Source organism: Dasypus novemcinctus, chromosome X (assembly GCF_030445035.2).
Source record: "Dasypus novemcinctus isolate mDasNov1 chromosome X, mDasNov1.1.hap2, whole genome shotgun sequence".
In the NCBI taxonomy this organism is placed as follows: domain Eukaryota; kingdom Metazoa; phylum Chordata; class Mammalia; order Cingulata; family Dasypodidae; genus Dasypus; species Dasypus novemcinctus.
In genome coordinates this window covers 161,525,483-161,537,980 of record NC_080704.1, presented here as the reverse complement: position 1 = coordinate 161,537,980, position 12,498 = coordinate 161,525,483, and the positions used below count along the sequence as shown (strand labels likewise).

At 39.1% G+C, this 12,498-nt stretch overlaps 1 pseudogene; it reads left to right on the top strand.

The window, feature by feature from the left end:
- The first annotated feature begins 8,066 nt into the window (after window positions 1-8,066).
- On the top strand, window positions 8,067-10,230 carry LOC101434863 (tubulin polyglutamylase complex subunit 2 pseudogene; annotated as a pseudogene).
- The last annotated feature ends 2,268 nt before the right edge of the window (window positions 10,231-12,498 follow it).

The window sequence follows — 12,498 nt, the reverse complement described above, 5'->3', positions numbered from 1 at the left end:
ACATTGTAGTTTACACTCTCTCCCACACAATTTTGTAGGTTATGGCAAGATATATAATGGCCTGTATCTGTCGGTTCAATGTCATTCGGGACAATTCCAAGTCCTAAAAATGCCCCTGTATTACACCTTCTTTTCCCTCTCCCTGCCCTCGGCACCTTCAGTGGCCACTGCCTCCACATCAACGATATAAGTTCTTCCATTGCTAGAATCACAATAAGTCTATAGTAGAATACCAGCAAGTCCACTCTGGTCCATAGCTGGCTTTGGGGCTTTTCCTTCAACTATGTCACTGAGACGTGTTTAAGGTTGAGTACTCACCCCTTTGCTGGGTCTTATATAAATGGACTCAAAAAGATAGACAAAGGAAAAAGTTTGCCACCATGTATGATCCTGCTGTGTAAGAGAGAGGATTGCTTAAGTACGAAGTCCCCAAGAAACTGGGCCCGTGAAACAGCTTAAGAGGAGACCAGCCCTCCTCTATACCTGATAGCTCACAGCTGAACTTGGGAAGAGAGCTGAATGGCTGAGACTGATATAGGAGGCCCAGAAAGAGACAAGCCTTATGCCTGGTTGCTCAAAGCTGAGCTCCAAGAGATGGCAGATTCTGGAGAGGAAGGCTGATCTGCAGAGATCAGTGGCCATCTTGCTTCACCACATGTCGACACGCCAGGATCAACAGTAGCTGACTTTGGTGAGAAAGGCTCTCCAATGGTGCCTCAGTTTGGATTTTTCATGGCCCTAGAACTGTAAATTTTTACCCCAAAAAAATGTCCTTCTTAAAAGCTAACAGGTTTCTGGTACTTTGCATTGATACCCCTTTAGCAAACTAAGTTACGATCCTCAGATGAAATGGTTTCTATCTCCCTTCTCCACTCAGTTAAACCCAGACAACAGTTTCTTACTTGTCAGTATTGAAGCTGAAAGTCCATAGCCTCTTTCAATCTATTGACAAAGAAGGTGGCTTTACATGAAATTTAGCCAGGCACATGCAATGACACGTTTTTCTTGCTACTTCTGTGAGCAAAGGTCTTGCCAGTGTTGATACACTGGTTCCCCTTTCCCTCTTTGCTGCTCTGTTTCTGCAGTGTTACCATTTTTAGTGAATATGGAATAAACAGAAGGCCTATCACTTGTTCGCTTCCTCTGCCATTTTGTCCACTGTCAGAGCTGCTTCAGGATACCTGCATGTACCATAAAGAAGATAGTATTTGTTTTCCTGCTGCCAATCAAATAGAGAAACAAAATTCTGGGTGAAAGGACCTTTGAACAAAAATGGATCTCTTAAAAACTAAGTAATTTGGGAAGGACATTCTGTGTTCACAGAATGGAAGACTAAATATCGTTAAGATGTCAATTCTACCCAAACTGATTTACAGATTCAATTCAATCCCATTAAAAATCTCAACAGCCTTTTTTGCAGAAATGGAAAAACCAATTATCAAATTTATTTGGAAAGGTAAGGGGCCTGAATAGCCAAAAAGACCTCAAAAAAGAAGAACGAAGTTGGAGTACTCTTACTTCTGGACTTTAAAGCATATTACCTAGCTACAGTGGTAAAAACAGCATGGTACTGGCATAAGGACAGAAACACTGACCAATGGAACCAAATCAAGAACTCAGAAATAGACCCCACGTCTATAGTCAAGTAATTTTGCAAGGCTGTCAAGCCCTCCCCGCTGAGCCAAAACAGTCTATTCAACAAATGGTTCTGCGAGAACTGGATAGCCATGTCCAAAAGAAAGAAAGAAGACACCTATCTCACACCTTATACAAAAATTAACTCCAAATCCATCAAGAGCCTAAATATAAAAGTAATAACCATGAAACTCCTAGAAGAATATGTAGAAAAACATCTTCAAGATCTTTTGGTAGGCGGTAGTTTCTTAAACCTTACACCCAAAGCACGAGCAACAATATGAAAAATAGATAAATGGGACCTCTTCAAAATTAAACACTCTGCACCTCAAAGGACTTTGTAAAAAGGGTGAAAAGGAAGCTGACTCAATGGAAGAAAATACTTGGCAATCGCACATCCAATAAGAGTTTAATATCCATGATATACAAAGAGATCATACAGCTCAACAATAAAAAGACAAACTACCTGATTAAAAAATGGGCAAAAGACTTCAAAAGGCTATGGTGCAAACAAGAAATACAAATGGTGAAGAAACACATGAAAAAAAGTTCAACATCACTAGTGATTAGGGAAATGCAAATCAAAACTAAAATGAGATATCATTTCACACCTATTATACTGGCTGCTATTAAGAAGTCGGAAAACTGTAAATGTTGAAAAGGATTTAGAGATAAGAATGCTTATTCACTGTTGTTGGGAATGTAGAATGGTGCAGTCACTAAGGAGGACTGTTTGGCAATTTCTAAGGAAGTTGAATATAGATTTGTCACATGACCCAGCCATACCATTGCTAGGAACTGAGAGCACAAACACGAAAAGACATCTGCACACCAATGTTCACTGCAGCATTATTTATGATAACCAAAAGTTGGAAACAACCCAGGTGTCCATCATCTGATGAAATGGATAAACAAATTGTGGTGTATACACATGATGGAATATTATGCAGCAATAAGAAGAAATGAAGTCATGAAGCACATGACAACATGAACCTGGAGGACATTTTTTTTGAGTGAAGCAAGCCAGACACAAAAGGACAAATACTGTATGATTGCGCTACTATGAACTAAATATATTGTTTAAACTCATGGAGTTAATAATTAAAATATAGGTCACCAGGAAATAGAATGAGAGTAGAGAATGGAAAGCTGAAGGTTAATCTATGCAGAATTGGTAAAAAGGTTGTTTGTAATCTTTGGAAATGAATGGACATGGTGAAAGCATATCACGGTGTATGTAACTAGCAGAGCTCTGATATGGGTATGACAGTGGTTGAAAGGGAAAGTCCAAGGTCATGTATATTAGGAGAAGGAAAGCTAAAAACTATAACATGGGACTGTGTAAGATAGTAAAACCTCATGTAAAAAACAAATTTGGGTGATATTGCATACATAAGACTTTTTACAAAATATAAATACAAATATACTAGGGAGAAGGATAAAGAATAGCAGCTATGTTCAGCAGAGGAAGCATGGAGAGACTGAGAGGTGATGAGTTTTGTTTGTTTTTGTTGTTTATTATTATTATTGGAATAATGAAAGTGTTCTAAGAATGAAGTGATGAATGCACAAATATATGATTATACTGAATACCACTGATTGTACACTTTAGATGGATTTATACTTTATTAATATATATCAATAAAATTGATTTGTTAAAAAAAAGATAATGAGGAAAAGGTTTAGTAATGGATGTTCTTGATGGTAGGACAGATTGTCAATGTAATTAACCCCACTGAACTGTATACTTGGAAGTGGTTAAACTGGGAAATTGTATGTTGTACATATGTTAGCACAATTTTTTTAAGAAAACATGAAACTGTACAATACAAAGTAATGTGAACCATGGACTTTAGTTAATAATATAATTAAAATAATATTGATTCGCCAATTGTAGAAAATGAACCAAACTAGTGCAAAATGTTAATAACAGGGAAAACTGTGTGTGTGGAGGGTATGTAGATGGGAACCCTGTACTTTTTGCATGATTTTTCTGTAAACCTATGACTGCTCTAGAAAATAAAGTATAAAAAACATAAACAAGGAAGCGGATGTGGCTCAACTGATAGAGCATCCGCCTACCATATAGGAGGTCCAGGGTTCAAACCCAGGGTCTTCTGGCCCATGTGATAAGCTGGCCCATGCACAGTGCTGATGCACACAAGGAATGCAGTGCCACGCAGGGGTGTCCCCCATGTAGGGGAGCCCCATGAGCAAGGAGTGTGCCCCGCAAGGAGAGCCACCTCATGCGAAAAAAGCGCAGCCTGCCCAGGAGTGGCACCGCACACATGGAGAACTGATGCAGCAAGATGACACAACAACAACAAAAAAGAGACACAGATTCTTGGAGCAGCCAAGAACACAAGCGGACACAGAAAAACACACAGCGAATGGACACAAGAGAGCAGACAACGGGGGGCGGGGGGAGAGGGGACAGAAATAAATAAGATAAATCTTTGAAAAGAAAACTCTTTGCCAAAATATATATATATAAACAAAAAAACTTAAATATTAATAATTTGAGCTTGAATGGAGTATTTATATGTTGAGAGAAAGGAATAAGAGGACTAAGGGCTGCAAACAGACCTTGGGGCCATCTTGTGCACCCTCTTCACTTATTGCAAAACCAGGCACAGAGGGGCAATATCACTTCCCCATAGTGGCAGAGCTAGGGTTAAAATCCACATCCCCTGATTGCATAAGCCAGTGCTCATGCAACTGCATAATAATGCCCCGGTTGACAAATTTAAAATGGCAAAATCACCATGTGATGCAAGGCAGGGATTCAAGGCATAGAATCCCAAGGATGGCTGGCATCCAGCACCAGAACGTACAGACTCCAGGAGGAAGGCGTCTTCATGACGTTTTGATTTTGAACTTCCTGGCAATAAATTCCTGTTGTTTAAGCCCCCCCTCCCCCCCGCCAAAAAAAAACAAACCCACAAAACCCAAACAATATCATTGTATGCTTGTAGATTTAAGAGGGATTTACATATGGACACCTAGATTTTGTCGTATCTATTGACAAAAATGTTGTAACAGTATTGCAGGACGTTTGGAAAATGGGACATATAAACTAGAATGGCACTGCCCTATTGCAACATCTTGGTAGTGATTTACTAGTCACACAAGTTCAGCTACCTCAGATACTCACTCCACTGGCACAGTCACTATTCTTATACTCTCTTAAAGTGGTCCATTCTGCCTAGCTTCATTTCTAGTTGAATTCTACACAGTCACACATTCTGAACATCTCCAGAGTAACTCATTATGATGTTTTTAAAGGGGTCATTTATAACCCATGCCTTAACATTTTAAGAAAACATTAAGGCTGGGTTAAGACCCATAAGGGAGGACATATATGATTAAAACGCTGTTAACAAAGACTACAGGTCAACTCCTAACCCTTTAGAGAGTAATGGTGATCTACTTGCTCCTATTCATAGGTGGTTCTTGGGACACAGCTGTTATCCCTGCTAGGAGGATAAATTTTGTTCTGAAGCTTTAAGGATACAGAAGAGCATTTTAATACTTTTGTGATGTATGTCATTGGGATAGGGATGAAATTGTTTTCTTTGACTAAAATACAATTGTTTTGCAATATTCTTGAAGCAAACCCACAAAATAAAAGATTGAACTTGCAAAGACCACTTACAGAATGGGAGAAAATATTTGTAAACCCTATATCTGATAAGGGTTTAATAACCATATATAAAGTACAACTCAACAACAAAAAAGACAAACACTAAATTTTAAAATGGGAAAAAGACTCCAACAGACATTTCTCAAAAAAAACATACAAATGGCCAGTAAATACATGAAAAGATATTGGACATCATTAGCCATCAGGGAAATGCAAATCAAAACTGCAATGAGACACCATCTCATACCCACTACAATGGCTCCTATTTAAAAAAAAAAAAAAACAGAAAATAATAAGTATTGTCAAAGATGTGGAGAAATAGGAACACTCATTCATTTCTGGTGGGAATATAAAATGGTGCAGCTGTGTGGAAAACAGTTTGCCAGTTCATCAGAAAGTTAAGTATAGAATTATCGTATGACCTGGTAATCCTTCTACCAGGTATATACCTATGAGAATTGAAAGCAGGGACTTGAATGGATGTTTGCACACTGATGTTCATAGTGGCATTATTCACAGTTGGCAAAAGATAGAAGCAACCCAAACATACATCAACCAACGAATGGATGAATAAAATGCGGTATGTGTGTGTACACACAGACACACATGCATACACACACCGTGGATTATTATTCAGCCATGAAGAGAAATGACATTCTGATACATGCCACAACATGAATGAATCCTGAAGACATCATGTTGAATGAAATAAGCTAGGTACAAAAGGACAAATACTGTATGCTCTCACTTAAATGAATGAAGCAGATTATGTAAACATACAAAGTCAGATACTAGAATACAGGTTAACAGGCTGGTGAGTGAGGGGAATGGGGATTTAATTTTGAATTGGCACAGAGTTCTATTAGGGTGATGGAAAAGTTTTGGTAATAGATGATGGTGATAGAAGCAAAACTTCGTGAATGCAGTCAACACCACTGAATTGTATATTTGAAAGGGGATAAAAGGAGGAAATTTGGTTGCATATAAGTTACCACACACAGGGAAGCAGGTGTGGCTCAAGCGATTGAGCTCCTGCCTACCACATGTGAGGTCCTGGGTTCAGTTCCCAGTGCCTCCTAAAGAAAACAAGCAAGACAGCAAGCTGATGCACTGGGCTGACTGGCCTGGTGAGCTGAAGCATCAAGAGACACAAGGGGGAAAACATAATGAGAGCCACAAGAAAGCAGGGAGTGGAGGTGACTCAAGAGATAAGGAGCTTCCCTTTCACATGGGAGGTCCCAGGTTCAGTTCCCAGTGCCTCCTAAAAGGAAGGCAAACAGACACAGCAAGTGCAAACAACAAGGGGGTGGGGAGAAATAAATAAATAAAATAAATCTTTTAAAAAATGTTACCACACACACACAAATCTACATTGAACTGTACAACACAAAGAATGAACCCTAATATAAACTATGGACTGGAGTTAAGAGCATAATTATAATAATACTGTTTCATCAATTGTAACAAAAGTATAACACTAATGCAAAATGTTAATGATAGGGAAAAGTGTGTGCGTATGAGTGTGGTATATGGGAACTCTGTACTTTCTGCATGATATTTCCAGAAACTTACAACTACTCTAATAAAAGAAATCAAACCTTCAGAATAACACATTTGAACTATTTGAGTTACAGAACAACAATTTTTCAGAGCTCATACAAAATATCTGTTAAAGTAAACCTCTACCAGAAGAAAAAAAACAGGGCAATTTGTTTCTGAAGTGGACTGCATTAGGGGGAAAAATGCACTTTAGACAAAAACTGTTGCACTTTTTTCTCCAAGGTACCTGGAGAGACCATCTAGTGATGCCACCTGTCCTTCAGAGCAATTGGTACCTGCTCAACCTTGGCTCCCAAAACTAATCTTACTAAGACAGTTGTTCAACAATATGGCTCCAGTCTCTAATGAAAGAATCACTTGAGAGGTAGTGAGAAACGCCTCTTTGAACAAGGAGCGCTTCCAGGTGCCCCTTAAAGCAAGCTGTTCTAGTTGTGCATACTTTCTTTATTAGTATACGTCTCTGCATTTCTGAGCCTGATCTTCAACTTCTGGTTAATAAGGTCAGAATTTGGAAAGCTGCTCTGAGATGTTTGACATGACTTACAGGCTCCCTGAAATTGTTTACAGGTCACTCTAAACTATTTCAAAAGAGCTATTTCAGTAAGGCTTGTGTAAAGCTTCAAGGTTATCTCAAATTGCATTTGATGGTGCTTAGGAAACCAGGCACGGGCAGGTGGTTTGCAGTGTTTTTCTTTGCCTCACAATCAGCTCTGGTTGTTTGTTTATTGATTTGCACGTAGGGCAACTGGCCTTTGTTGAACATTAAATTAAAAACGTGTTATAAAGCAATTAGGCCAATTTCACTCACCAGCACTAGGTCTGACCGGTCAATCCAATTTTCTAATGAAGAAAGTTGAAGCCAGACAAAAATCTAACTAACCAGGCCCTCACACACTGTTTATTGAATTAATCAATAACATTAAGGGCTTAACTGAAAAAAAATGTGTTAACCAAATTCCTTCTCCCCCTATTTTCTAGCTGATATCTTTTAAACATACTTGGCAGGATAAGGGAAAATATACTCACTTAAAGGCCAACATTAACAGACATCCACTGATGGGTCCTGCAGAACCACTATTCTCGGACAAGTGGGTACCACACCTCACTGCCCCACTGTGCTCTCAGGCACCCAGAACGACAACTCCCAGCATGCAACTTGAGGGCTGAAAGGGGCTGAGGCGAGGTCCAGCCCTCTTTGGGCTGCCTTGAATCCCCACCAGACCCTGCCATGGAAGATAAGCCACCACCAGTGCTGGGTGTCAGGAAGCTGCACCTGGAGAATCTGACCCTCAGAATCACCTGCATTCCAGATTCTTCCCTAGGAATGACTGAGGTGATGGTCACATGCAAAAAAAAAAGCATTTGCTGAACATCATACGATTTCTTCATGGGGAAAAAAAAGAACTGCGTGCTGCCTGAGGGTCTGAACAATTCTTACCTGATGACAGTGGCTTCCAAGCTGGATGAGCACACCATTCCATTGGACAGCATGGCAATTAACAGCACGGCAAAACTGACTCAACTCAACCAGTCTTCCATGTTGTATGTTCCATGCAACAACTCTTACAGACCTGGAGGACAATTCAAATGAAGCCAATGAGGACCAACCAGAGAACCCCCTCTTTGACTCTCGCAATGTGATATTTTTCCCGCATTTATGTTTTTTTAATAAACAAGCAAAACCTGTACAAAATAATAACTCAAATCACTTATCGCTGTGAACCACTGTTCTTCAAAGTCATTTTCACAGCTTTAAGATGTATATTCATGCTGATGGCCAAACTTCTGATGTTTCCATTGACCTGTGCTCCATTCTTCAATTCAGTGGTTACAGTTTCATGTCTCAGTTTCATCACAAATCTCATGAGCTTCATCCTAGCAGCACCATCACCCTTTCGGTCCAATGACACACAAAATCAAACAACTGAGGACCAAAGGAGTGGGAGTATAACACAGTGTGATATTTAAGCTGGATTCTTGCAATGAGAATGGGAAGATTTGCTTGGTCTACAAAAGTGGGAAACCAGCATTAGTGCAAGATACTGAAATCTGGTTCCTGGTAAGAGCTTTATACTGTCAATTTCTCACAGATCTATTTACTCCTTATTATCACCTGCTTATCATCATCCACAATAAGGTTCACTGTTACACAGTCCCATGTTTCATCCTCTAGCTTTCCTTCTAGTGACATACATGACCCTAAACTTCCCCCTTTCAACACAGTCTCACACACAATTCAGCACTGTTAATTACACTCACGATAATGTGCTACTCTCACCTCTATTAATTTCCAAATATTTACAATCAATCTTATTTAAAATTCTGTACAAACTAAGCATCAGCACCAGATTCTCTACCTTCAGTCTACTGGCACCCTGTATTCTAGATATTAACTCCAGGAGTTTGTTCATTATATTTCATTTATATTAGTGAGATCATACAATATTTGTCCTTTTGTGTCTGGCTTATTTTACTCAACATAATGTTCTCAAGGTTCATCCATGTTGTTGCATACATAGGATTTCATTTCTTCTTACATCTGAATAATATTCCACTATATGTATATACCATATTTTGTTTTTTCATTCATCAGTTGGTGGACACTTGGGTTGCTTTCATCTTTTGGCATTTGTGAATAATACCACAATGACCAGCAGTATGCAAATATCTGTCCCAAGCCCTGTTTTCAATTCTCTTGGGTATATACCTAGTAAAAGGATTGCTGGGTCATATGGTAATTCTATACTTAGCTTTCTGAGGAACTGCCAAACTGTCTTCCACAGTGGCTGCACCATTTTACATTCTCACCACTAGTAAATGAGTGTTCCTATTTTTCCTTATCCTCTGCAACACTTGTAAATTTCTGTTTTTTAATAGTAGCCATTCTAGAGGGTGTGAAATGATATCTCATTGTGGTTTTGATTTGGATTTCCCTAATAGCTGGTGATGTTGAGTATCTTTTCCGTGTTTTTTAGCCATATGTATATCCTTTTTTGAGAAATGACTATTCAAGTCTTTTGCCCATTTTTAATTGGGTCAACTGTCTTTTTATTGTTGAGTTATAGGATTTCTTTATATATCCTGGATACTAAACCCCATTGGGCAGATCCTGGGCGGCTGGGTCAGCTGACCAGAGGGGCCTCGTGAGCCCTTTTAGGCCGCTTGCCTCAGCCTCGAGAGCCCCTGCTGTCAGGGCTTCTCAGTTACAGGGCACCCAGCAACTCCTGCAGGCGGAGAAGCGTGCCACCAAGAAGGTGTCCGAGGCTCACAAGCCAAAGAACCCGAGGCTGAAGCGGGCCAAAGAAGCTGCTCAGGTCAAAATTGAACAGTACCACCAGCAGAGGAAGAAGGCGTTCAAGGCCAAGGAAGCTGCAGCTCTGGGATCCCACTGAAGCACTGAAGTGGAGAAGGACACCCAGGAGAAGAAGACCATCCTCTAGAACTACTTCCAGTAGAACAGGATGAAGGCCTGGATATCCTTATGGCCTTTGTGACACCCAGCAAGAAATCCACGAAAACTACCTCATAAATGGATAGGGGAGAAGGAGCGCCTGTTCCATGGATGGGCATTTTAGATGCCCTCACATGGAATATGAAGCTTTAGCAAAGCTAGAGTTATATTCTTGGGGAAAGGCATTAACTTATTTCCACATATTATGTAGTAGGTTCATTCACTTTTTGGAGAATAGCAAACCTAGCTTCTTTGTACAGACTTAGAGCTTATCCAAAGAATTTGATCTTTTTACCTCCTGTTTCTTATAAATTTAATGGGTATGTGTTATCTGTTTTCCTTTGCTATTTAGCTCAAGCTACATATGTGGCAATATTGACTTTCACTTTCTTAGATCTAGTACCAAAAACCACTTATTTGAAGAAAGGGGGTTAAGTATTTTATTTCCCTAAGGCTTTCTTAAAGGTCAGGGGTTTTACCTATGAAAAAGTAGTAAATAGTCATTTGTAATGTGTGTGAAGCAGCAGCCAACCTTAAAGTAGTCCTTTCTGGATAAGAGTTAGAACAATGAATACTAGAATAATTTAGCTGCTTTTGGTTTCTTTTAAGAAAAATTACTAGATAGAATTCAAGAACTTTTTACATGTTGTTGCTTAATGGTCATTATTTAAAAGTAAACATTCTTTGTCATGCGTTTTCCCTTCTCTGGTTCATCCTTGATAATGCAAAGTGTACTTTGACCCAGATGTTCTGCAGAATTTCACTTAAGATATTAGCACACACATATACACATTTAATAAATTGTGCGTGATATGCATCTCAGCAGGAAAAAAAAACCTATTGGACATGTGTTTTCCACTTTTTCCCATTGAGTAGGTTGTCTTTTCACTTTCATGATGAAGTCCTTCAATGCACAAAAGTCTTTTAATTTTTATGAGGTCCCATTTATCTTTTTTTTTTTTTTTTGGTTGCTTGTACTTTGGGTATAAAGTCTAAGAAACCATTGCCTAACGGAAGATGTTGAAGATGCTTTCCTATACTTTCTTCTAGGAGTTTTACAGTCCTGTTTCTTATATTTAGGTCCTTGATCCATCTTGAGTTAAAATTTGTATATGGTGTGAGATAAGTGTCCTCCTTCATTCTTTTGCACACGGATATCCAAATCTCCAGCACCATTTGTTAAAGACGTTATACTTTCCCAATTGACTGGACTTAGTGGCGTGTCAAAAATACATTGGTCATAAATGTGAGAATCCATTTCTGAACTCAATTCCATTGGGCTATACAGTATATCTATCCTTGTGCCTGTACCATCTATCCTTGCTGGGGGTTTTTTTCACTTTTTTTATTTTTGAAAAGATACTTAGATTTCATAAATGTTACAGAGAATATATAAGGGATTCCTATATGCCCCGCTCCCTACACCACCCACATTTTCCCACATGAGCAACATCTTTCATCAGTGTGGTACATTCATTGCAATTAATAAAAACATTTTGGAGCATTGCCACTAAGCATGGATTGCAGTTTACATTGTAATTTATACTCTCTCCCATTCGACTCTGTAGGTTATGACCGGATATATAATGGCCTGTATCTGTCATTGTAATGTCATTCAGATGATTCCCAAGTTCCAAAAATGCCCCGCCATTACACCTGTTTTTCTCCCTAATCCCAGAACATCCGTGGGTCACTGTCTCCAAAACAATGGTATTTCTTCCACGGCTAGAATCACAATAAGTACCATGCTGTTTTGACCACTGTAACTTTGTTAAAAGTTTTTAAGTCAAGAAGTGTAAGTCCTCCAACTTTGTTCTTCTTTTTCTAGATGTTCTGGCTACTCAGGGCCCCTTACCCTTCCAAGTAAATCTGATAATTGGATTTTCCATTTCTGCAAAGAAGATTGTTGGTATTTTGACTGGGATTGCATTGAATTTGTAAATTGCTTTGGGTAGAACTGACATCTTAACAATATTTAGTCTTCCAATCCTTGACATGAAATGTGCTTCCACTTATTAGCTCTTCTTTGATTTCTTTTGGCAAAGTTTTTTAGTTTTCCGTGTAAAAGTCCTTTACATCCTTAGTTAAATTTATTCCTCGATATTTGATTCTTTTTGTGGCTGTTGAAAATGGACCTGGGATACTGGAACAGCTGGATCTCTGTCTTTCCATGGGGTCTCAGGACCTCTCCCCTGCACATGGCCTACCC